General features: G+C 41.4%; 1 protein-coding gene across 3 annotated transcripts in view; it reads left to right on the top strand.

The window, feature by feature from the left end:
* ESRRG (estrogen related receptor gamma) overlaps positions 1-23,307 on the top strand; it is a 619,420-nt gene that overhangs the window by 12,456 nt on the left and 583,657 nt on the right. The window lies entirely within an intron of this gene.

The raw sequence follows: 23,307 nt of genomic DNA, 5'->3' as shown, positions 1-23,307 counted from the left end.
GAAGTGTGGTGTGATATAAGTTTAATGTTTGATATCGTTTGGAAAGGTCACAAGGTGAGATGCTCTGGAGAGATAAAGCTCAGTTGTACTCTTTTCCTTAAGTTATAAAGAAATAACTGAAAATCTTCTACTCTCCTTCCCCAGGTCAGTACAGTAAACATTTTCAACCCATATAACAAAGTGTCCTTATTTGATCCATGTCTTGGATCTCAAGAGAAGTGTTTTTCACTGAAGAAAAAAAAATCTACTTCCCCCTCTGGCTCTATGGAGCATGATGTACAAAGTTGTATCCGATTCTCTAGGATCTTGATGAATTTCTTATTTATGTGAAGTAAAAGGTTCAGAACTGGGATTAAATAAGTAGCCAGGTCTCTATTCCAAAGATTCCTAATCTCAAATAAAGAAAGAGAAAAGAAACAGATCAAAACAGTGAGAACAGAAAAACTATATTTCAAATATTCCGCTTTAAACAGCATATAATCAAACATTTGTATATTGCTTCAGAAGATATTTCAGGGTATGTTCTCAGAAAGTCACAACATATGTCTCACTCTGATCAATAAAAGAACACTATAGATTGACTGTGAATCCTACATTTTCTGACCTAAACTATTCAAACTGGGTTAAGGTATTACTCCCTTACATTCCAGGTAAATGGCATCTCCAGGACTGAGTATTTTTAGTTTTTTATTCTATGAATCATACAGTAATGGACAAAGAGAGATGGTAAAATTATGGGTGAAAGGGTAACATTTTCCATTAAAATATTTTTAATTCATCTTCTGCTGTAGTTACCTGCAAGCCATGGTGCTTGGGATTTCGGCTGCAAAGCAGTTTAAACTTAAACCATAAGGCTGAGAGGGACATGCTGGTGCATGGAATTGCAGCCTTAATCTTTAATCAACTTCTCACATGCAAGTTTTAAATCTGGTTGTGCATAAATCAGTTTATAATGTGAATATAAAACCTCTACTATTTAGAATCTAATTTAATTTTACCTTCTGTATTCTATCAAAACACACAGAAATATAAATAAGAACGCTACGAGGGCTCAAGTATACTTTTTAAAGTTACCACTCAAGTCCATAAAACAGTGTGAGGGGTTTTTAAGTATACAATAAATGTGTGTGTAACATAAGGAGAAATATGTGTGTGTGTGTGTGTGTGTGTGTGTATATGTAAATACCACACACACGCGCACACACGCATACACTTTAATATCAGATGAATGTTTGAAGAAGAGAGATTTAGAAACAAATACTTAGCAACAAATGTAAAGAAAAACATTAACACATTAGAAAGTTTTGTCATGTGGCCACTTAACTGACCTTCAGTTAAAAATCAGAGTTGCCAAGTGTTATAAACCTGAGGTATACTCCATTTTTCAGATCAATTAAATTTAGGGACAGATTTTTAAAAAACTGAAATATAACTTACAAAAAGTTATTAGGTATATATCAACCACTATTCGGAACCTGTATAGAAAAAAAGCCACTATGTCCATAAAGGGATAAATCTGGCCAACAGGAAAGATTACGAGCTATTGCCTTTCCCAATTTCCCTTTACTTTCTTCCCAACTGGACTGTCTCTGTAGTTCTTTATTATAAGACAGCGTTTTTCTTTTCAGATTTATTGAACTCTAGGTGTTTAAAAGTGGTGTAACCATTGCAGAAATTCTACGGATCACAATGGAAATGGGGTTTCAAATGAACTTAGAACAGAAGAGCTACCTGATTTCATCTCCCCTTGAGTTGAATTGGATTTACAAAGAATAAAGGAAACCCATTAAACTGTTTACTATAGATAACCCATCTGAAAGAATATTAGGGGGTATCTTGAATCCAGAAAGTTGCAGATTTTAGAGTGTACTTGACTTACCTGTTTTGACTGAAGAAAATTTGCAGTGTTGCTGGCATCTCACTACTAGTAGTCATTGGGCTAATCTTACACGGTTTCTTGTCTACTGGAGCTATAAATGTCTGGGGCAAATTTAAATGTGCCTAATTATGAATTTGTAGGTGCATCACCCCTCTTTATACATGTGTGTGTATGTGTGTGTCTGAATACAACCTTCCCAACTCAGTCAGAAAACCAGTTTAAACTCATGTTGTTTAACTGAGCATTGCTTCCTAGACTTCCTTAATATGCAGCAAGCTGATACCTAACCCCAAATTCATCGTAATTCAAGAGATTTTTGTGCTTCTCAGGTACAAAAAGATATCCGTTTGCTGGACCGGAAGGGTGGTGGTGGTGGTGGTAGGGTTGGGATAGCCCACCTCAGTTGCATAAATCCTGTAATCCTCGTGCGCTCCAATTTAAGATTCATTTATTACAAACCCTTTACTATATCAGTATCAAATTATATGGGAAGCTGGAAGTACTTTTTTTCTTTGTAGCCTTCTGGAGGACATTAACTCACAGGGGCATCATAAGTTGGGTGCAAGTTGATCGTACTTAGCACACACACAAAGTAGCCGCCACCACACAATTGTTTAATGTTAGTTGGAACTGTGGTGAAGGAAGGGGGGGGGGAGGTTAACCTTTCCCCATACCACTTTGCCAACTTCAAATGACACCACTGAGGCACTATTTGGCCTGCTGGAGCAAACCTGAGACATTCTAAATGTTGTTTGTGCCTTTGCCTCGACAGGATAAATAATGTCACAGAGACCTTTCAGATCAGGAAAACAGGCAAAGGGGCTAAAGCACCACTCCTCACCCCCCAATCTGCTATTTATAATGCAGCCTGGGAACTCTTTACAGAAATTTCAGCATCTTGTGTTGTTTGACCTTAATGAAACAGGAGAGTGTGAGAGGAGGTAATTGGGCCCAATGTATCCCCAGACTGAAGAAAATATAAAGAAAAGTAAAAGGATATAAAAGTCAAATGTAAACATAACCATATCCCCCAATATAATTTTAAAAAAAATATATAACAGAAACCAATGGAAACAGCTCATACCCCAAAAGGAAAATGATGCCAGAGAAGTTTGGACAGAGAATCAGTCAAATAATGCAGAGAGAGTGGCAGTTAATATGATAGAAAAATCTGAAAAGCTGAAGTTAACCCTTCACAATCACTGCAGATTTAATGTGAGGAAAAAGAGGATTAAAGCTAAACCAGACATCAGTTTCAAAGACTGGAGAAAAATAAAGGCAAAATGGAACAAACAAACCCAAGTCCCAAAAGACCACTGTGCCCAACCCCAAGTCAGACATATGTGAAGACCAGGTTGAGATGCGATACTAGTCCTGTTTAAAAGTTTCAGTGAACACAAAACACATCTTGAATGTACGAAAGAACCAATGTGTCTATTTTGAATATTAAACAGGGACCTAGAACCTGGATAAATGTGGAGTTTCAGTTACACATTAAGTTCTACATATACTGAATGTTTCATGAGAATTGCTGAAACATGTATAAAGAAAAATAAAGTGTACACCGTACACAGGTTGTACATGTGTCCAATGTAACTTGTGAATAGGGCTACTGTTTCTTCATTTTTGCCCAGCCATTTGTCATTTTTTCTTGATCGTCTGTGTGTATACATGTATACATGTACATACAAAGACAATAATCATTGTGCCCTGAGGAAAAACAAAATATGAACATGTTTTAATTCACATAAATATATTCAGCACGCCTTTCAAGTAACTTCAATGCTCAGATTTATGTCTGAGGACTTTTTAAGTGATAGATAGTAAGGTGTAGTTATTAGAGGAGGACTGAAAAGACAGGTTTAAATCTGTTATCTTCTCAGCCATAAAGCTCACTGGGTGCCCTTGTGTCAGCTGCCCTCTCTCAGTCTAGCCTATCTCACAGTGCTGATATGAGGATAAAATGGCTGAACCATGTATGCCACCCTAAGCTGCTTGAGGGAGAGAAGAATAAAAATGTGATTGGTAGATAGAGAAAAATAAGGAAAGATAGATATTTCCCCATAATAAAAGCCATCTTGTGGCTGTGACAACACACACCTGGGGAGAGGGGATGTTCCACCAATCCGTAAAAGGCAGTCCACAGACTTTGTCCTACTGGTGTAACACCCCACCCACGCACACACATATTCCAGGCCAGTAGTGGCTTTCCTTCCCCTCCTCCTCGCTGCAGCTTCAGGCTCAGGCCTCTACCTCTCCTCTACTGCAGAGCCACTGTTGGTAACGGGAAAGAGGGGGGAAGAGGGCTGACTCCACGTGGCAGCTTGGCACCCCACTCCATCCTGCACTGTACCTTCCCTACAGGCCTGGTTGCAGTGGTGGGGACTGCTCCAAGTGAGAGGGTTACCAGTTCCGAGTTGGGAAATACCTGGAGATTTTGATGATACAGCTGGAAGTGGGTGGTGTTTGGGATGGGGAGAGACTTGTCTCCCAAACACCAAAATTAAAAACCAGGGAAAACCCAAGTCCCACCTGGAGGCTGGTGTCCACAGGTATAATGCTATTTTCCCCCCTTCAAAGCAGCCATATTCTCCAGAGGAAATGATCTCTGTAACCTGGAGTTATAATCCTGGGAAATCTCCAGGTCCCACCCAGAGGCTAGTGTCTCCAGGTATAATCCAATGAAATTCCCTCTCCAAAGCAGGCATTTTTTCCCCAGGGGGATTGATTTCTGTCCCCTGGAGATCAGTTCCAAGCTCCAGACCTCACTCCACAACACTCACACAGGCCTGCAGGGAACCTGTGCCACGTCATTTCCCCTGTATCCCTTCCCTGTAGTATTTTCTCTCCTCCTCCTAGCATCTCCATATCCTCCTCTCTTTCCACTGCCTCTTCCCAATCTTCAGCTTCATACCCTATTTTTGTCTCCTAAAGGGATCCAAAGTAGCTTACATCATTCTCCTCTATTCCAGAGCTGCTCAAGAGCCAGTGTGGTGTGATGTAGCGGTGAAGAGTGGCAAACTCTAATCTGGAGAACTGGGTTTGATTCTCCACTTCTTTACATAAAGCCATCTGGGTGACCTTGGGTCAGTCACAGTTCTCTCAGAAGGGAATTGTAAGCCTCTCTGTGACACCTTTGGGTAGCGAAAAGCAGGGTATAAAAACCAACTCTTCTTCCATTTAGTCCTCACAACAACTCTGTGTGATAGTGTGCTGCCAGGCTGGCCAAACACAAGATCAGAGTATTTACATCCCCATCTGGTCAGCCAAGACCAAATCGTGGCCCAGAGTCACAGTCAGGAAGAAAGCCAGGGTTAGCGCTGAAAAGAGGAGTCCAATAATAAGGCAAGAACTGGGTAAGGCAGGAACAAGGCTAAGTTTACTGGGTTGAGGCAGATCCAAGTCCAGAGCTTCACCAATTCTCAGGAAACAGAGCATCCAAGCAGACGGGCAGGGAATGCACACATTGCACCCACAGACAAGCCTGCTGAGACTTCTCTTTTATATATCCCTGAAAGCCCTAGCAGCTGAGCCCAGAGTGCCTGCAGCTGGGCTCAGTCCTCATCCAGGGAAGGCCCCTTACCTGCTTGCCATCTAGCTTGACAGTGAGCTGTCAGCCTTGCACTTCTTTTGACATTTGTCAGGCTGGCTCACCTGCGCTGTCTCTGCCGTTCTGGCGAGCCTTCGGGGCTGGACGGAGCTCTTGGCCCTCAACCCAGTGGTGCTGGCACAAAGAGCTGGGTCAGCTCTTGGTTGGGGCCAGGTTGTTCTTCACTATGTGAGTCTGGCTGGTCCTGACCTCCAGCCAGAACTTTGGTGCCCACCTCTGTGCTGGCTCTGGTGACCTGGGTAGCGGTGCACTTGGCCCAGAGTTGGTGCCTGGGTCTGCCATGGGCTCCACAGTGCCCTCTGGTGGAAATTGGGAGGGATGCAGGTATGACAGAGAGATTAGGATGTGAGTGTTGTGACTGACCAAGGTCACCCAGTAATCTTCCAAGGGAGAGTGGACATCTGGGTGTCCCAGATCCTAGGCTGCCATTGTAACTGTTGCATCACACTGGCTCTCAGCTTTCCCTCCTTCCCTTCTAGTGGCAGTCTATCCCTGGAAAAAAGTCTGTCCCAGTTGCAAAAATTGGGAAATAGCAAGTTGCTCAGGTGAGTTGTGCAGAGGCCAGTACCAGGCCCAGTTATGCAAGAAGTGTGGAGTTTCTTGCTAGGACCAGGCAAATTGTGTGGCATCAAGTTTTCTGGTAGCCCCTGCTGAGCCTCACCCCAATGAGTCCTCCTTTCCAGGTCTGGAGGCAGGGGGGCAGAGATGGACTGGAAAGTTTGAAGGCAAACCGCCCTTCAGCAAACATGGCCCTGATCCATGGATTTAAGTTTCTGCAAATAGCATCATGTTGCGCGCGCATGTGTGTAAAGAGCTATCCAGTTGCTGCTGGCTTATGAGGACCCTATAGAATTTCCAAGGCAAGATATGTTCAGAAGTAAAATACTGACCAGGGCCAATCCTTCTTAGTTTCCAAGATCCAATGAAATCCACATTGACTATTACTATGTACTGAAGGGAACCCACAGGGATTTGTCGGCGGGAAATCTCATTTTCTTCTTTCTTTTGCTTCCTTCTTTCATGAGAACATAAATAAAGACCAGCTTGATTAAAAAATGTTTATAACTCAGGATTCAGGCTTTAAGGGGGGTAATCTTGATAACTCAGGGTAGGACAGTATCAAATGTGATTCAAATTTGTGTGGTTTCAAAGTTCTGGACCATTATTTTTAATGAGGAATGAATATGAAATCTGGACCAGCTGTTTATAAAGATAATGGTATCATGTTTGCACAAAACATACTCCTCCATCTAATTGAAATATTCCCTAACTTTCAAGTGAATTGGATGAGGGCCAATTTAACAGATGCCCAGTATAGTGACCTGGATATCCCAGGCAAACCCAGTCGTGTCAGACATTGGAAGCTAAGCAGGGTCAGCCCTGGCTAGCACTTGAAAGGGCGACCTCCAAGGAATACCAGCACATGATGTGGGGGCAAGCAATGGTAAACTACCTCTGAATGTCTCTCACCTGGCTGCCAGACAATCTTAGGATCTCCTGGCTATACTATACATATGACATATGATAAATACCATAAAATCCCAATATAGATATCCTTAAGCATTGCTTTAGTTCTCTCCCTTGTTTCCTAAAATGGTTGCCAAATAGCAGCTGTGGAGGGGACTGCCAGCTGGCCATGACATTAAACAAATTACCTTGTCTGCATTTTTCTACTCTTTCAGAGATTGGCTGACAATAAAAACCTTTTTACTGAAAACTCTTTATTTGCCATTATTCCTTGTTGTGGCCTGTTTATTTCCTTTCATTAAGTAAAAAGTAGATTTGTCTGCAGAACTCTCTCCCAATTCCTTCCTGTTGGTCAGGCATTATTCCTTCTGTGAAGGATATATTAAAGCAAATGACAAGGGTGCCTATTGGGAATAATGGGAGTGGCTTGCTGCCTGAAGGCCCGCTGGATATGATGAAAGTCAGGATTGCCAATTGACTTGCTTGGGCTCTTGAAATACAATACAGCAAATAAAGTTGCATCAAGATGCAGGAGAAATTTAGAGAGATCTGCCTTGAGCCTGGAATAATAGCCCCCTGAGTGGAATGGAGATATTTGAGATAGACTGTTCTGGGACTTGAATGACAGCCCCCAGAATGGAATGATGGACCCTGGAACAAGAGTCCGGAACTAGATTGACAGCCATCAGAACAGGGGCCATCATTCCACTGTGGAGGGTTGTTATTCTAATCCCAGGGCTATTCCCAGGTATGTAAGTCAGTTGGCATTCCTGGCTCCCATCATATCCAATGGGCCTTTGAAACAGTCTCTGTGTTCCCAGTAGGCATCCCTATCACTTGTTTATTTATTATTAATTGAACTTATATGTCACCACTCACAGGCCCCTTGTTTCGTAGTAGCTAACAACAAATACAAATACAATAAAATACAGAAAATGTCATAAACTCCCCAGACCCTCAACACCCCTTCCTGCACGGTCCCCCCACCATTGATCTGGCTCCTCTAAGACCCATTATGCACGGGGGTTTTAGCGCGCATTCGGGGTGGAATGGTGGCAACTAAAATCACCGATAACGCATGGTGCTGGCCGCAACTGGCAGCAGATTTGATGTACGCCGCCGAAAATGCTGTGTTAGTGGAACGTGGAAGAAAGCGCAGCTTCCAGGTAACCAGGGCGCAACCAGAAGCGGTGCCGGGGTCACCGTGTGCATAATCGGTTACTCTGGGTTTTGCCACTGTTGCGTCCCATGCACAAGCGGTTTGCTTCGCTTCTACCCCCTCCGCGTTTTCCATCGCTGTTTCGGTGGACGTGCATAATGGGCCTAAGTGACAATCTTTCAAGCACTTAAGGATAGCAATCATGTCCCCTCTCAACTTCCTCTTCTCCAGGCTGAACATTCCCAAGTCCCTCAGCCTGTCTTCATAGGACTTGATCCCCAGGCCCTGGATCATCCTCATTGCTCTCCTCTGAACCTTCTCAGTTTCGTCCACATCCTTTTTGAATGAGGCCTCCAGAACTGCACACAGTACTTCAGGTAGGGTCTGACCAATGCAGTATACAGTGGAACTATGACATCTTGTGATTTTGATGTGATGCCTGTTTTTATAAAGCCCAAGACTGCATTTCCCTTCTTTACTGCTGCATCACACTTTCTGCTCATATTTAGCTTACAGTTCACAAGTATCCCAAGATCTCGTTTACAGACACTGCTACTCATAAATTTATCTCCCATTCTGTATGCATGCTTCTCATTTTTGTAACCCAATGTAGAACTCTGCATTTATCCTTATTGAAGTGCATCTTGTTCTCATTTGTCCACTTTTTCAACATGTTTAGATCTCATTGTTCAGATCTCTTACGGCAAAGTTGTATAGTACCAGCTTTTGTGTCAGGCCCAAATTGTCTGATGGGGAACCTGCAAATACTTAAGCGTGTATGTGTATGTGTCATGGGGGGTACCTTACTGTCCTTTGTATCCCCCTGTACACACTATTCCTCCTAACAAACCCCATATTCTCACCTTTCTCTACTTTCTTATCTCCTTCCTACTCACTCACCAATCTACATTCTATCTTCTCCCCTACATTCTATCTTCAGCCATATTTATTATTTACTTCTACAAAATAGGGATTCCAAGTAGCTCACATCATTCTTCTGTCCTTTTCCCCTCTCATAACAACAACCCCATGAGGTACTTTAAGCTGAAAAAGAACCACCAGCCCACAATCTCCCAGTTAAGCTTCCATGGCAACACAGGGATTTGAACCTGGGCCTCCCAGATCCCAGTCTGAAACTCTAACCACTATATCACATTGACTTTTGAGGAGCGGCTGCTGTTGAACAGTAGCAAGCAGCCAATCCTGGATGAGTTTAGCAAATCACATATTTCAAACATACCCCCTAAGAATCCTCCTTCAAAGGCCAAGACAGCCATGGAATTGGCCCTACCCTTTCCCTTGCCTTTTTACTGACAAGTATAAAAACTGCTTCTGTTATTGGGAACACACCCACCCCCCACTGTATTTTAAGAATTCGTATTTTTCTGCAAAACTGGAGCTCTTTTGAGAATGTCTAGAAAGATCTGTCTTGTCTGTTCACAGCTTCCAGTCTCTGGATTTAAGTATGCACATATTTGGCTGTGTCGAGAATTAGATATATTTCTAGGATGTATTAAGTAGTAAAAAGTGCCTTTTCCTGTAAAATCCATGTATTTCTATGAATATTTAAATTAATAATAACTTCCTATAGACAGAAAATTCTAACAATAGACAACACAACTACATGTCAATTTAAAATCATTATTTTAAACAATAACTATAATGCCATGCAGTATGGCAGCACATATAAATCTACCTTTTAACCAGATTTGTACTTTCTGATTTAAAATAATAATAAGTCCAACTTACCATCTGGTCTCACATAAATGTTCATGTTTGAGCCATTCTGTTCATATCTATGGATGTGAACTGTTTGAAAACAATATGAGCCAGCTGCAGGCATGTAATAACAGGAAATATTTAAAGAAATCGCACTGTTTACCACATTAGTCAGACCATACTTGGAGTACTAGAGCTTGGCAGTGGGAAGTGGAAGGGGAGGAGTTGTCCAGTCTGTAAGGGCATGGGGTTGAATGTGTGTGTTGTGTGGGAGGTTGTGGTGGCATGGTGGCAAATGAGGGCATGGGTGTGGAGATATGGGTGTCAAGAACCTGTGGTTTGGAATGTTCCTTGAGTGTGGGAGAGGACTGACCTTTAGGAATTGTGGCATAATGGTTACAGATGAGCTTTCCCGAGCCATGTCTTCAGATATGTGTGTGTGTGTGTGGGGGGGGGAATCAGACTGGAGACTCTTTTTAGGGGGAGATTACATGGCAACCAATTCCTCCCAGTTCTGCGTCATTTCCCTTCTTGTGTAAATTAGGCCACAGACATCGAAATGTCCCCCTGCCCTAATACACATGGTGTAGTCACAGCACACAGGTGTCTACCCTGCTCCTTCTGTCTCCATTTTTTCACTGTTGATAAAATGTTATGTGCTCACATACTTCTTTCATGGTTGCTCCTTAGAAGAATGGATTTTTGCACCCTGTTGTTTACTACCTAAAGGAGTCTCAAAGTGGTTTACAAACACCTTTTCCCTTTGTCTCCCCAAAATAGACAACCTGTGAGGGATGTGGGGCTGTGAGAAATCTGAGAGAACTGGGAATGGGCCTCAGTGCAGCACAATTCAGGAAAGGCTTGCTATATTTCTGAATTTTGTTATTTTATTGGGAATGCAACAACAGGAATTGTCAAGCAACCTGGCAAGCCTCAATGCAGGATGTATAGAGACTTATGCTTAAGTTTAAAAATTATTTTAAAAATAGTTTGTGCTTTCATCATAAGGTGTTTTTACTCATATTTCTATTCATCCCTCACTTCTAGAGATACCAGTTGCCATTGTTACACTGTTCAAAACCCATTCTGATCCCCTTTATATAATCTGGTTACAGTAGTATCCAGTACACTAAGATCACTTAAGGGAACAAGAAGGTTTAGTCTTCGTTTGACATATTAATTCCATGGGTGAAAAATGTATGATAAATAAATTTCAGAAAATTCAATAAATATATTTTATGAATTATTAAACATGCTAAAATAAAATAATTATTAGTCATAATGATGCAATTATTTATCTGAATGCTGCAGATAAATTCACAAATATTTATCTCCAAGTACGATATTGCTGTCCCAGTTACAGTACGGTGCTTGTTCTCACACAGTTTCATGTGCTAAGTAGTTCATAAAGAAAGCAGTTGCACCCAATCCAGCTAGAGGCTATACTCACAGGAAAGCAGACATCTTCTCATGCATGGAGAATTGCTCACACAAACAGCTGCTATGCATAACACTCATCCTCTCACCAAGGAGTAGGGAAAGGTGGGGGCTGGATGCTCTGTATTATTCTCCTACCCTCACTAAACAACTAATCAGTAAGTTTCCCACTGCTTTTACTGAGGTGATTGTTCTATGTGAATGTTACAGAATGTTTTATGTAAACCGCCCAGAACTGTAGGGAAGGGCGGTATGAGAATATAAACAAACAAACAAACAAACAAACAAACAAATAAATAAATAGCCATTGGATTGGGATCTTATTGGATTTTTTTTAAACAACAAGACTCATAATATCCACTTCCCTTTAGGCCCTACTGACCCATTCCTTCATCAGCCTTGGTGGAGGAAAGCATTCCAGCCATAAGACCAGGGGTATGCTGAACAGCCTTACCAGGGCAAGATTATGTGATATAGCCTTCTTGTATGGATAAAAGGGACCCAAATATTTAAAAGAAAGATACTTTTTTTGGCCTGCTTGGTAATATCTAGCTTTGTATTTTGAAACATTTCTATTGAACTCTCAGTCAAATGATGAATATAGTTTTTATAAACTTTACAAAGTACAAAAAGAAACATAGGATGGAGAAGTAGAAATTAATAAGTAAGCAAGAACTGTTAACTTTATATGAGGATAATAAAGGCAGGAAAGTCACCCTAATTTTGTGGGAATTCCTTAAGTTGTTTAAGGTAAACAACTGCTCACTGGTACAGAAACATCATCTTGTAGAGATGTAAATAGGATTTAGTCTGCTTTTCAATTTAAATTACATATTTAAGTTGAAACAAACAACAAAGTAGGGTATTCATCAAATTGCATGATGATGGTTTAAAGTTAAAATAGCAAGTGTTACAGAAAAAGTAGGATCAAATGATATATACCTTTCCTGAACAATTATTTTCCAGTCTTCTTTCTGGGATAACACGCACAAAGAAGTTGTACAAGAAAAAGGTTAATTGCAGGTAGCAATTGGGCAGCCATACAGCGAAACTAAATAGAAGTTCATTAGCATCTTAAAGACTAATAATATTAACTCCAGCATATCTTTTTGTTGGTCAGGTTACTTCATCATATTCATGCATCTGATGAAGATAACCTTTCAGTATTGCTACTGGACTTACATATAATCAAGTAGTATTTCCCTAACTTTTATAGGATTTGCATTCAAGAATCAAGGTTTTTTCAATCTAAAGCAGATTCCTTATTTATTTACAAAATGTATGCCTTGCCTTTCTGCCCTCATCAGGGCCACCAAAGTGACTAAGATATTAAAAACATACATAGTAAAAAACACATGTTTTAAAAAATCACTAAAACTACTCTCTCTACAACAAAAAAATTCAAACACATACAAAACAACAAAGCATTGGCCAGGAAGGAGGGATCATTGGGGAATGTCAGATGAAACAAAGAAGTTTTCAGTAGGAGACAGGCAAATTTCTGCTGAGAGTGTTCCATTGTTTGACTTTCCTAATCTCAGAAGGAGTAGGGGACCTGATGTGGGACCTTAGAAGATGACCATAGTCGTTCCATAGGTTTGCAAGAGATTAGGTGGTCCTTTTTTGTATCAGTTTGATACTGAAGGGCAAAGAACTTTGTAGTTTATTTCTTAACTTTCAGTGGTTGTATAGTTCAAGAGTTTTAGAAACTGATATCTGGGAAAGAATCAAGAGTGTTTAGGGATGAATTTATAATATAAGTTGTTGATCTGTTAATGGTAAATTTACATTATGAACTTGAGCTTGCATATAAAGTTATGTTCCCTAGCTTTGGCTTACTTATTTTTATATATGAAATAAAATTAAACTTTAATATTTACACAAAATATACTGTTTTTTCCTACTGTGTCAGTAATATGAAAAAGTCACATTCATTTAATAATTCTGATGACATAATAACTTCAGCCCCGAATTATTAGCTTCCCTGTATACTGGCTTGTAGTGAGTTGTTCTGTTGCCACAAATGTCAGGAAAATTAGTGTATACTTTACCTGTGTGATGAACAGGGATATTCCATTATACACTTACCTGTGAGTGAGGACTACTGAATACAGGATAATTCGGTGTAGCTATAGATGATTTGGATGAAGGATTCTTTCTTGAAAGCTTTTACCAGCTCATGAACAAAAGCTATCAATTGAGGGTCATGAAAGTTATTTCTGGTTCACCTGAAATCTATAAGAATATGTTTTCATTCAGTTTTTGATCTAGTTTGTGAATGCCCCCTGCCTCAAAGTTGCCTTCCCCCCTTTCTGCCATCATGCCCTCAGCACTGGAGTTCCTTAGGCTTCCTTTTGAAAAGACATTGCTAGATGACAGGGGATACCATGGGGGGAGGGGCGCAAAGAGGAGAGGGAATTGGGCACAGTTGCCACTCTCCTTTGATCAAGGAGTAGACTTTTGAACCACTGCCAAGTAGGGTTGCCAGTCCCCTGCCCCCAGCTTCTGTTTCCTGCTACCACTGAGAATGGCAACAGGTGAAAGATTTTTTTTAAATGGCTGTGAGGCTTAAGATATTACCATTTCTGCGGAAAATACCGAATGTCATGCAGTTGGTACAAATGCGCCTGGCGAGGGTCCTCACTAGAACACCTTGGAGGGCCCAAATTCTGCAACATCTTCACTGGTTACCTGTCTGTTTCCGGATCAAATTCAAGGTATCATTTTTGACCTTTAAGGCTATACGCAGCCTGGGTCCTACTTACCTGTGGGACTGCTTACCTGCTTATGCCCCCCACAGAGCACTTTGCTCTGCAGGCATGAATCTACTGGTTGTCCCGGGCCCCTGAAACATTTGCCTGGCCTCGACCAGGGCCAGGACTTTTTCGGCCCTGGCCCCAACCTGTTGGAATGAGCTCCCAGAAGAGCTAAGCGCCCTGTCAGAATTGTCAGCATTCTGCAGGGCCTGTAAGATGGAGCTCTTCTGCCAGGCATATGGTTAAGGCCAGGGTGGGGTCTTGGTGTTACCAGTGGGGGATCCCTCAATGCTTGTCTTAGATCAGGACCTTTGCTCCCAGTAAGAGCACTCATCTGACCCATGTGCTGAACAGGGGGTGGGAGATTGGAACTCTGATAGTATTGCCATCTGATTAATATGCTAAGGGATATTTAAAGGGGTTATATACTGTATTTTATTGTTTTATTGTAAATTGCCATGAGACAGTATTGAGAACAGCAATATATAAATCTAAATTAAAAAATTATACCCTGCTGATATCCCCACCTCATACCCCAAATCACCAGGTATTTTACAACCCTGAGTTTAATTAATTAATTAATATTTCTTTGAATGTATAGACTGTCCTCTCCACTGAAGAGGACTTAGCACACACACCACCACTACCCTTGCCGCCTGCATATATTATAATCCCAGCCTTTCAACCAGAATTCTTGTAAACATATCAGCCTCTCTCTTTTAAGGGAATTCTCAAAGCTGTAGTTCTTTGGGAGGTGAAAGGTATTAGATCTCTCTTAAAAAGAACTGCTTACCAGACTATAAACTTTTCTTTGAGAGAAACTGTAACGTATAAAGCAGACATATTAACAGTGTAGGAAAGATGCTTGTATCACACATCCCCCTTCCCCATACATATCTCCTTTCAGCAATCTCTGGAGAAAACTGCTCCCCTTGGTCTAAATGGGGGGTGGGGAGTACTTTTGTTTTTATCTGTTCTGGCAAATCCCCTGTAGTTTCAAACTGACTGAGACACAAATAGAAATTCTAGCCTTCACATTCACCACATACATGTATATCTTCTCTTCTGAACAGGAACAGTTGAACACTTTGTTCTTACCTGAATTTTTGGATATCAGAACAAGTTTGAGTCCAGTGGCACCTTTAAGACAAAGTTTTATTCAAGGTGTAAGCTTTTGAGTATACACACGCTTCCTCAGACACAATTAAATGGAAATTAACAGTCCACACATAGAGGCAAAGAGTGAGCAGTAAATTAATAAACAGCATAATGATGTTCAGCAGAGTTAAGGAGCAACAAACTGGGTTTATAATGTTATCATTTGTTTGGGTTCAACTCTGGGGGAACACATAATAAAGGAAATAAATATGTCAAGATTAGGGACTAATGGACAGATGCATCCCCAACTGTGGAACAGAAAGAGCAATTGAGCCCATGTCTCTAGGAGTTGGTTTGCATGCCTCTGAGGCTATGGGGAAAAGATTAGGCCCCCATTTGATAGAACCATTTCACATGCTTTTCTGAATGCAGAAAATAAAGGCAATGAACAAGGAAGGAGGGTCAGTAAGAGTTTACTGGGAGTACGCAAAATCAAATAAAAGTGTTCACCCACATGCAGAAAGCAGTGACAGAATAAGTCAAATGAATCTTCACTATACCACACTGAAGATCTTTTCCTGACCACAGCTTTTCTAGAAGTTTTGCAGTTTTGTGACTTTTCTCTGTAGGGATACCATTCCCCTGGTGGAATCTGGGCATCTCCTGGTTTTACAGTTCATCTCCAGGTGACAGAGATCAGTTCTCCTGGAGAAAATGACTTCTTTGGAGGGTGGACTCCATAACATTATACTCCATTGAGGTCCTACCTCACCCCAAATCACATCCACTCCTGGCTCTACCCCCAAAGTCTCCAGATATTTCCCAACCCAGACCTGGCAACGCTCATTCTCTGTCTAGGCACAGTTTAATGAGTACAAATGCTCAGAGGTTTACTTGCAGAAAATCATTACATCCCATTTCCTTAAAATGACCATTCATTAAAACTAATACACTGAATATTTGTGACTTTTCTTGTATATGCCGCAAATAAACTATCTTGCTTTGTTATCAGCGTCCAATCTGGCATATGGTTGGTAACTTCAGTTTGGGAAATTCTTGGAGATCTGGCTGCAGTGTTGGAGGAGGAGAGGAAGCTCAGCAAACATTTAATGCAGGAGAGTCCATACTCCATGGGAACTGTTCTTTGTAACTTGGGTATCGGTTGTAGTTGTAGTCCTAAAAGAATGCCATCTCCCACCTGAAGATTGGCAGCCCTAATCCAGCAGTACTTCTCCCAACACTGACACTACTGTTCATGAACATTCTCATCCCGTATTAGTTGACTCCAATGTTTAGGCTCCTTATAATGACAAGCAAATATCTATTGAGTTGCACAACTGCAGATACATTCAGTAGTGCTTTTTAGTCTGATTGTGACTGTTTATGCACTGGAAGTTTCATGCTGGGCTGCAGGCTGGAATTTTAGTTGTGGCAGGTTGCCCCACCTCTTCTTGCACCCACACAGGGGAGCTTTTGGCCTGCTGTGCCTCATCTGCCCCCGATTTGTGCTCCTGCATGGGAGCTGGGGCAGTCAAGTTCCCGGTGCATAAACGGTCTGTGACTGTGCTCACAAATGTGTTTGTAAGACAGCCACTGCTAGTTAAATGAAGATCCTTTCAAAGATCCCTTCACCATTACGGAAGAGATTTTTTCAAACCTTATTAAGACCAGATGATAATGGCTCTCTTTCTGAGTCATCTAGGCATTCCCAGCAAAGCCACTGACATAGGTAGCATTAATCAAACTGCTGAGAAACACTACATGCTTACATATGAAATGTCGTTTCCATATGGGTAGTGTTAGTCAGGCCGTTGTCATCTCTTCACTTCTTCTGAGGCTTTCACTTTCCAGAAAATTTAAAACCTGTTTTGGTTATTCATAGTAGGCTGCAATCGAGAGTTAAAAATCAATGGATCTTGCACTAGCTTTTCAAATCACAGTTGTGCCTCCACTTTCAGACACTGTGGAGTCATTCCTTCCTTCTCCTTCCTGTGCTTGCCATATTAGCACAGAGAAATTCCTTTTGTTTCCTGCATACCAACTACTGATGGCTATGAAACTGTTAAGGATTTTCCCAAAGTCCCAAGCAAGGGGGCTGTATCAGAATCAGGCACAGAAGACTTTGTTGATGGAAAGTCTGGTGATCAACAGTGTGGAAAGACTTGTCAGGCAGAGCAGTTTGCTGATCAGCTGGCTTGTGGGTCAACTGAGTGGGAAGGGGAGCCAAGGGCAATGGAATAGCAGGGTGCCTGAAGCCCTTTCAGTGATGCCCATCACAGTACTGATTACAAATTTTAGAAGAAGAGTTGATTCTTATATGCCACTTTTCTCTACCAGGAGGAGTCTCAAAGCAGCTTACAATCGCCTTTCCATTCCTCTCCCCACAACAGACACCCTGTGAGGTAGGTGAGGCTGAGAGAGCCCTGATATTACTGCTCTATCAGAACAACTTTATCAGTGCTGTGGTGAGCCCAAGGTCACCCAGCTGGTTGCATATGGGGAAGCGCAGAGTCAAACCCAGCTCGCCAGATTAGACATGGATGGGCACATGGGTCCACAGCAACCGACATACTGTATCCCATCTTTAACATGTTTTTTGTTTTGGATTCTGCATTCCTCCCTGCACCCCATCTTCCAGGCCTCTCTTTGGCCCATTTTCCCCATTAAGAACTCTCTCAGTTCTGGTGTCTAACCTGATAACTTCTTCATTCTAAGCCAAATATATAATTCCTATAAAGCTCTGTGTCATAAAACAAGTAGGCATGCTTTGCTTTCAGTAAAGTTTCTAAGCTTTAAATCACAAGGGCATTTTTTTGTTTTTTTACACTGAGTCAGATTTTCATTTTTGTAATGTTCCTATAAAACAGCTATGCTGCATGCACTGGACGCAGGTCTTGCTGAAACCCATTTTTGCATTGGCAGTAATACTTCGATTTCAACTGTGTTCTGTCCGGTTTATAACAGTGCAAGTCAATCAGACTCACATCTCGTATTTTCCAAGTCCTCTATTTCATTAGTCTTGTTGCTCTTTAGAGGTGAGATTTGACCCAAGTACTTCTCTCTACTTGACCTCCAGCAACTGATTCTTCACATTCTAAAAGTTGAGGGGGAAATTGGATTTTTTTCTCAGCCAGAGAAACTGCACATGCAGTTTCATCCACATTCTCTAGTAAAGCCCTTTCTAGCAGCATAACATGATGACAGGTTCCTGATACCTTAGAAGGTGCAAATACTTCCTCGTTTTTTCTGCAGAGTCAGCAGCTGGAAATTCTTGCTCTTAAAGTTAGAGTGCAGTATTGCACATATTAATATCAGGGCAGAACTCACACGGACTTCAGTAGATTAATAAGAACAATCCAGTTATTTGAAAGAGGGATCTTTAGATTGCTATTGTTACATCAAACTGGAGATAACAAATTAAAAATAATGTATGGGTAGAGGGAAATCAGTAGTATTGTACCACAATGGTTGGTCACATTCTGCCAGTGAAAACTGGGACAGATCTCAGTACTGGTGCTGGAATCCTTCAGGCAGCTGATGATCTTATCCATTTGCAGGGCGTCATCCCAGAAGACTGCTCAGATGAGCACAGTGAGGCATAACCATATTATTATTACTTTTGCAGATAAAATGTTTGGAACCTTGAAGAATATTTGGAAAGTTTAAACATACTGGTCCCTTTGACATTAGTGTTGTAAACTGGATGTTATCCATTGGGTCCAGTTCCAAGTGAAGCAATGCAGGGAGAGGGGTTTCATACAGTGAATTTCTGTCCATTAATGAGCCATCTCTGAAGTGCTATGGCCATTTCAGTGAACACCACTTTTTCTTTCCTGCCCCCTTCGACCACACAGTCTTTCTTGAACCTTTAAAAAATCGTTCTTAGTTGAGTGCTATAGACAAGATAACTGCAAGGCATCTCAATGGTTCTGCTATAACATGGAGTGCTATTTTGGTCTAGCGCTTCAGTGTTCAACTTACAATGATTTTTTCAAAAACCTGCAAGAAAGACTATGCAGCGAAAAAGAGGGTGTGTGTGGGTAGGGGGGGAGTGGCACTCTTGGAAGCACTGCAGGCATTTTAAACAGCAGACTACAGTGATTCCGAAGCACAAAGAAGAAGTGAAAAATGGACGAAACCCGTTTACCTCAAAACAAAACAAAACAGTTCAACCATGCTTTGCCAAGCAGATACAAGTGGCCTGTATGAAAAGATAAATAATATCTGTTAGCAGCTGATTGCTAAAATGCTTTTGTCCAAAATGACACAAAAAATCCATTAGTAACCGCCTACTAAAATGGATTACAAAGGCTATTTGAAAGGGGCCATTGTAAAAAGTACATATCTAATATATTTACAGGTGGTTATAGACAGAGGTGGTTTTAAAGAATTAAGGTTTTTTCATGTTAGATTTGTCAGTTTTGTGTCAGGTATGTGAGCCGTAACCAGAGTAGCCTAGGCTAACCCAACCGCATCAGATGTCAGAAGCTAAGCAGGTTCAGCCTGGACTAGTATTTAGATAGAAGACCTCTAAGGAATAGTTAGGCTCTCTGAATGTTTCTTGCCTTGAAAAGGTAACCATGAGTTTACCATAAGTTGGCTGTGACTTGATGGCACTTTCCTCAATGTTAAGTTTGACAAATGCTTGTACACTCATCTGCTTTTTTCCCTGTGCAGGGAATACTGCAATTCCAAAATGTATGGCTGTGCCATATGGATATTCTTAGGAATTAGATTTTTCTTTTTTTTTTAACCCTGTGTTTTATAATACCAGCTTTTAGAAAGCTTTGTAATCTAGAAAAGCATAGTTACAAGGTTACTGGAGTCGTAACTCCTCTAGTTATTTCTGGGACTTGTAACATTTCCATTCTCCCCTACCCCATCAACTCATAAAAATATTTGTGATACTGCTTCTAGCAGTGCTAATAGGAACTGAGCTGTTCTGAAACCAGGGGAATTCATCACATATTTTGCATCTGATTCATTCTAGAAAAATGACAGCACCAAAACTGTTTGACCAGCACAACCATCACTGGCAGTTTACGGTACATTGTGCGAGAGTACATTGCAAGAGGCACATCATTTGTTGTGAGAGAAATTTGCTATCCAACATTCAGGCTGTTTCTCCCTCCCTAATGGGACTTAGGAACAACTTGAAACAAACATTTGGCACTCACTGCTCAAGGCTAGAGTGCACATTACTATTGTCACAGGGATACTGCTGAGAATGGCTTCTCTGCCTGCTTCTAAGAGCACTTACTGCATGGAGTCTTGCCATTACATTATGAGTCATGATACCTTCATTCACAGTTCTGGTGGCCAAGGGTGTGTGTATAGAGGCTCATTATGCAGTGGCAAAGTTCCACAGCAGACATATTTTTATAAGGCATGGATAAGAGGCATGACAATTATAATGTGTGCTTAATTATCGTTTTGTCAAAGTAGTTATGTGGTAGAGACATCTTACATTCCCATTTGTTGTGGTGGTCTTTTCGTTGAAAGACACGTTTGTTACATGTGTTATGGTCACAGCCACTATATTTTATTTCCCGAAACTGGAGACCAATGTTGTAAGATCATTCATTATTTGTTATGCTCCACTTTGCACCCCGATGCGGATGAAAATCAATTTACACCATTGATTTTATCATTACTATGAAGTAGGTTGGGCTGAGATAACCTAGTGCTGGCAGGGAGAATTGTAGTCCATGGACGTCTGGAGAGCCACAGTTTGGCCACCACTGACCTCGTGAATTTCCATAGTAGAATGAAGATTCAGACCTGAGTGTCCCAGATTGTAGCCCGGCACTGGTCACTGTGTCAAAATATCACATTATCAATCACATTATGAAAGTGTAACAATAAGAAAATAAATACAAAAATATGCAGCAATTATAGAAGAGAGAAGTTAATGATGCCAGTCCCCAGGTAGGACCTGAGAATCCCCTGGTTTTATGGCTCATCCCTGGGACGGATTCCGCACCAGTGGCACCACTCTGGGCTACCTCCAGGGTAGAGTTGCTATGTAGAGTTGCTATGTCCCCCTGGAAAACACAGTGGCAGCAGAGTTTTTAAAATTTTTGCTGGAAGGTGGGATTGTATTCCACATGATCCCATCTTCCTGCAAAATAAAACAAATATGTACCGGTTCAACTTGCAGTGCCATGAAGCTGTCCAGGGCATTTTTTGTCTCCTTCAGGCCTCTGTAGGGAGGAGCTGGGCCCAGCTCTTCCTCTGTAGACTGTTGGCTTCTGGAGTGCCAAAAGGGAACACAGAAGAATCTGCATTCTCTTAGTGTGGGGCTTCTGGGGCCAATCCATGTCAGGCCTGGGAGGATGGTGGCATCATGTGGACACAGGGATTAGCCCTGGGTCCATACTGATATCACCCCAGCCTTTTTCGCCCATACGGATTGGCCTGGGCAATACAGATCGCTCCCCCTAGAAGAAAATGGCTGCTTTGGAGGGTGGATTCCATAGCATTATACTCCACTGAGGTCCCTCCTGTCCCAACCCGTAACCTACTCCTAACTCCATCCCCAAAGTGTCCCAACAAGCAAGAACCATATAGAAGAAGAAGAAAGAAGAAGAAGAAGGAAGAAGAAGGAAGAAGGAGAAGAGTTGGTGCTTATATTCCGCTTTTCCCTACTTGGAGGCTCAAAGTGGCATACAGCCCAAGGTCACCCAGCTGGATGCATATGGGGGACTGCAGAATTGAACCCGACATGCCAGATTAGAAGTTCGCACTCCTAACCACTACACCAAACTGGCTCTCCACTGAAAGTGGAGGCTTTGATAAGAACACCAGACCAGAACCCCTCATAATATTAATACTTTGCCTTTCAGTTTTCCAGTTATTATCATCCTCCAAACAGTCATTTGAAGGCGGCCTGTATTATTATTGCAGACTACGGTTTGTGGCAGTATAGCTTACCTTAAGTCACACAAATAATGCAAAGCAGAGGTGAGGTTTAAACTGGGATCTCCCAGTTAATTTGCTAATTTGATCACAAGCTTAAATGATGGGATGGCAACACAGACTGTACTATAGTGCATAAATCCTTACACATGTCATGATGGAACACTCTCGATCAGGCTTTCTTAAGTTTTTTACCATAGAGAAATCCCAAAAACATTTTTTCAGCTTTCAAGAAACCCCAGAAAATAGTGCAGAATAGTGCATAGCCCTGTACATGCCTACTCAAGCCCCTCCCATTGGCCATATTGTGGGAGGGTGGAGGGGTTAACATTACTATATATGGTTATATCATCCAATAAATGTTTAACAATTTTTTTAAAAATTAATTAACTCCCACCTTTTTTGGAAACTCTTCCAGAGTCATCAAGGTTTCACAAAATCCTGGTTGAGAAAGCCTGGTCTATATAGTTTTGGTAGTTCTATTACTAAGCAATACCTCAAAAATATAGTTGTACTAACAATGTTCTGCCAGCCATGAGATTTTTAGATAATTCCCACCATTTGTGCTAAAATGACCTAATCGCGGTATGGACCCAAATGCATTTTTTTTGTGGCAAAGCAGAATAGGTAGCAATGCTGGGTGAATTATCTTCTGTAACTGGAATTGATTATGGTTCTGAGTTCCCATATTGTCAATAGTACTTAAATGCTGTATGTAAAAACATTCCAGCAGAAAATGAAAAGCAGGGGTGAAAATTACTATCTATTATACTTTTCCTTTTGACAAAGCATTAGAATATGGTTGTCTACATAATTAAAAGACAACAGACACCACTGTGGCATTTAATCAAGATGAATGAAAGAGGGCTGATTAGAAGATCATTGGGACCTGGCAGGATCCTTTTTCTGTAACTGGGTGCTGATGGGGGAGGGGATGATAGCTGCTAATCGTAAGAAATGGGTGCGCTCTGTAAATAAACACTGGTGGATTATTTACACAAATCGATAGACTGGTAGTAACTACGTTTTCCAGGGAACACTTCATTCTCTCTCCCCTTGCCCCTCCATCCCCGGCCTCATAAGCCGCTGTAAGACCATTAGCAAAGAAACAACACGTTCTACCCGACACAGAGGCAAGAAGGCAGATTCAAATCCGTGTAAATACAGCCAAGCAGGTAGCCAATGATCGCCGTAATTAAGCAAAAGGGGATCCTTGGGTAATTTGTCTTTAAAAAAAGGCATATAAGAAAAGTGCACATACCCA

This window comes from Paroedura picta, chromosome 1, assembly GCF_049243985.1.
Source record: "Paroedura picta isolate Pp20150507F chromosome 1, Ppicta_v3.0, whole genome shotgun sequence".
Taxonomy (NCBI): domain Eukaryota; kingdom Metazoa; phylum Chordata; class Lepidosauria; order Squamata; family Gekkonidae; genus Paroedura; species Paroedura picta.
The sequence above is the reverse complement of the archived record's forward strand: the minus strand, read 5'-3'. Positions and strand labels throughout refer to the sequence as shown.